Source organism: Tursiops truncatus, chromosome 15, assembly GCF_011762595.2.
Source record: "Tursiops truncatus isolate mTurTru1 chromosome 15, mTurTru1.mat.Y, whole genome shotgun sequence".
Taxonomy (NCBI): Eukaryota; Metazoa; Chordata; class Mammalia; order Artiodactyla; family Delphinidae; genus Tursiops; species Tursiops truncatus.
This window is the reverse complement of record NC_047048.1, coordinates 50257154-50261523: the sequence shown is the minus strand read 5'-3', so window position 1 is coordinate 50261523 and position 4370 is coordinate 50257154. Positions and strand designations below refer to the sequence as shown.

Below are 4370 nucleotides of genomic sequence, written 5' to 3'. Positions count from 1 at the left end.
TGGCTCTCTTCCTATATGAACACAGGAAACCATTGGGGTTGTGTGATTCTCTTGTACTGGTCATTGTTCTGGACCATCACCAAGGTGGAGCCACTCTACGATTAGAAGGGTTTCGCCCCTCTTTTTCTCCACCCCATGCTTTCTGATGGAAAAGCCAGATGACAATGTATGAAAACTTGACTGGACTTGAATGCAGTGGGTTTCACTGAGGTTAGAAGCCTGGACAGAGCCCAAAGGATTGGCTAGGAAGGAGTTACTCTCAGTGGCTTCAGAGATTAAAAATTCACCCCAATTCTTTATTTCCTTTTACTAAAATTATAAATGCACACCTCGGCCATGGCTTTAGAGTGGTCTTTATTGTTGGTTCATTGCATCTAATTCTAACCCGAATTCTTATGTATGCAATGCTGGAAAACCCATTCCCCCTCTGCCTGTTCTCGCCCTAACACGTCTCCGGTCCTGTTAGTCAGAAGAGCTTTAGAGGTTTCAGATGTTGCACCCTTGGAGCCATCAGTACCAGGCCCAGGGCTTTGTGTCCCTCGGCAGCAGATGGATAAGTGCAGCACTCCATCCTTTCTAACGGCTGCCCTTCAGGGTCTTCTTGGCCACGGAGATGAAGCAGCTCCGCAGGACCTTGAACTCCTGCGTGCAGAGGTCTTTCCTTAGGCGGCCGCCAGGGGTCACGGACACCTGCATGCACCTGCCTTGGCCATGGTCCCGGCCCCACAGACCACCAGGTGCTCAGGGAAGCTGAAAAGTACACTTCTCATGTGTCCCCACACCACTCGGTTCCCTGACATGAGTAAAAAACCAAATTTACTGAAAAAGTTGAAGATAGTCAAAGATCTAACCCATTGTACCCCCATATACTCTAATTTGACAGCAAGATTTGCTTGTTTGGGAGGGAGATTTTTATCAAAATTTTAATTAGTAAGTAATCTCTTTGGTATTTACAATCTATTCAAGCACATTAAAAAGAAAACATGAAAATAAAAACCACTGATATTATGTCTAACAAGCAGCCATACAAGCGTAGACATTAAGCTCAGTGCAAATATAATGAATAAAATATTTTCAAATTCACTGTGTCAACATCTTGCAATATTAACAATGTGTAGTGATGGAAGAAGGTTTATCTTAGGAATACAAGAACAGTGTAAGAATAGGAAGTGTATCATCCCTCCCCTGTTCAAAACTCTCCCAGGGCTCCCATCTCACCTCCTCACTTCCTCTCTCCCACCCCCTCAGGCTGCTTGCAGTCATTCTGGTCTCCTTGCTCTTCCTCAAACACAATAGGTAGGCTCCTACCTCGGGACCCACTGCTCTCTCTGCCTGGAAAGCTCTTCTCCAAAGTATCTGCTTCACCTTTGTCAAGTCTCAAATGCCACCTTCTCACCAAAGCCTACTCTGATCACCTCCTTAAAATGGCAGCCCTTTCTCACACCAATTAGGATGGCTATCATCAAAAACAAATTTTAAAAAACCACCAGCAACAAAAGAATAGGAAGTGTTTTTATGCTAAATCACTGTAGAATAAATGAGCAAAACATCTTAATCGTTGTTGGAAAAGTATTTGACAGAATGTCTTAGTCACCCCTGATTTTAAAATTTAAAAATTAGGAAGTTGGGCAATAAGACTTCCTAAATTTGACATGGTGTTTTCAGGAAAACTATGGCAAACATCAATGATAAAAATGTTAGGAGTATTCCCATAAAATAAGGCAAGAATACCACAAATCCCCATTATTCAAAATAGTCTTAAGAGCCCTAGAAAAGAAGACCAAAATATTAGTAAATACTGGGGAATATTTAACAATTTTACATTAAAATTCAACATAATGAAATAAAAATTGACAGAAATATGACAGAAATATGACAGATTTTCAAGGTGTCTAAAAGTAAGATAAACACACACAAAGTACAGACATTTTAATGTGCCAGCAATAACCAATATAAAGATATCATTCAAAACAGCAACAAAATTATATTGTCCTCCCCCCAAACTTTAAAACATATTAAGACATAATATTTAAGGGCAGAGAAATAGACCTAATGCATAAAAGTAAGTAATATGGATTGTAGTGGGGAGCCTCAAGTTTTTAAAGGTTTATTTAATTTATTAAGTTTATTCCACTTATACTGTTGAGGAAACTGAGATATAAAGAAGTTGAATAATGCCATGTAGCTGCCATGTGGTGAAACCCAGGATGCCAATCCAGAGCCAGTGCTCCTCACCAGTATGCTGTACTGTCCCTGGCAAAAATGTGTGTGTGTACATATATTAGACATAGAGTCAATATCCAACATATACAAAGAGTTCCCATCAATCAATACGAAAAACATAAGTAACTTAATAGAGATAGATATGAGAAAAGTATATAGAAGCAATTTTCAAAAGAATAAATAACAAAAGGTAAATAAATATATGGGAAAAAAATGTTCAAGCCCCAAGTGGGGAAATGCAATTAAAAATAACTGCTAAAGGGCTTCCCTGGTTGCACAGTGGTTGGGAGTCCGCCTGCCAGTGCAGGGGACACAGGTTCATGGCCCAGTCCAGGAAAATCCCACATGCTGCAGAGCAGCTGGAGCCGTGAGCCATGGCCGCTGAGCCTGCGTGTCCGGAGCCTGTGATCTGCAATGGGAGAGGCCACAACAGTGAGAGGCCCGTGTACTGCAAAAAACAAACAAACAAACAAAAAACAAAACAAAACAAAACAAAACAAAAAAACTACTAAAGTCCATAAGGTTCGTGAATATTTTAAGAGTTCTGATCTCCAGTGTTTAATAAGGAAGTGGAGAAATAGCCTACCACCCAACATTCATGGAAGTTAGTTTGTCATTATTTGCCAAGATTAAAATGTACTTTAACTTAGCTATTAGCTAAATTAAATACTCACATATGTACAAAAATATATGTAAAAATGCTTGCTATTTCTAAAAGTGACCAATGGAAATAATAAAGAATAATAAATAAAAAAATAATAAAGAATTATTGTCAGAATGGAATAGCCACAAAATTAAATGAATACTGATATGGAAAGATGTCAATTTGGAGTTGATAATTTTTTTAAAAAGCAAGCAGGAGAAAATTCCATACAATATGATTCTCTCATATTTTATATGTGTGGAATTTGCACATATGTTTGTGTATCTAAATGCATTTAAAAGCTCAATAAATACCAAAGTACGTATTATACTACTCTTGTTTATTTTTATTTATATATACAAGTGTTTATTATACCAAAGTATTATCCACAGAGGAGAGAGGTTGATGGAGGAGAAGGGTGGAGAATGAATATGGATTTTTCACTTTTACTCCATCTATTTCTGTAATTATTGAATGTTTTATAACCACACATTACTTATGTAATTTATAAGAAGACAATAAATATGACAAAAATTGTTTCCAAAAATGAAAAAAAAATGCACAGAGCAAAAATATTATATTTGGTCAGCATATTGTTCTTTGGAGAATTTTTTTAACATCTTTATTGGAGTATAATTGCTTTACAATGTTGTGTTAGTTTCTGCTGTATAACAAAGTGAATCAGCTATATGTATACATATATCCCCATATCCCTGCCCTCTTGCGTCTCCCTCCCACCCTTCCTATCCCACCCCTCTAGGTGGTCACAAAGCACCGAGCCGATCTCCCTGTGCTATGCGACTGCTTCCCACTAGCTATCTATTTTACATTTGGTAGTGTATATATGTCAATGCTACTCTCTCACTTCATCCCATCTTACCCTTCCCCCTCCCAGTGTCCTCAAGTCCATTCTCTACGTCCATGTCTTTATTCCTGTCCTGCTCTAGGTTCATCAGAACCATTTTTTTTGGGGGGGGGAGTCAGCATTTAACTAGCAAATTACCATTTCTGTTTACTGGTATCTACCATAATGAATTAAATTCTTGCTACTCAAAGTAGCAAGAGGTCCTTGACAAGTAGCAATGGCATTACCTGGGAGCTGGTTAGAAATGCAGAATCTTAAGCCTCACCTCAGACCAGCAGAATCTGTATCAAATCCCCAGGTGATTGTTGTGCACAGGAAAGTTTGAGTAACCTTGCTCTAAAGAACTTAGCATTTTGATTTCTGCTTTAACCACTGAAAAAGCAACTGTTTAAAAAGTAAAATATTTTAATATTTTTCCTAATATATGAAAGATATTTGAAAGTATCTTCAAATATCAGAGACAATTTGTAAAGATAGTTCTTTCACAATATTAAAAATATTTTTAATGTTAAAGTGTTAAACACAAAACAAATTTTTCAGTAACTAGGGAGGCAAGACCACTAAGTAAAAACAAAACAAAAAACAATATTAGCATATTTCAAGCAGAGCAGGTTGAACTTTGTAAATTACGATTTTTCC

General features: G+C 37.6%; 1 pseudogene; it reads right to left on the bottom strand.

The window, feature by feature from the left end:
- Positions 1-576: 576 nt before the first annotated feature.
- On the bottom strand, positions 577-3183 carry LOC117308293 (NADH dehydrogenase [ubiquinone] 1 alpha subcomplex assembly factor 8-like; annotated as a pseudogene).
- Positions 3184-4370: the final 1187 nt, after the last annotated feature.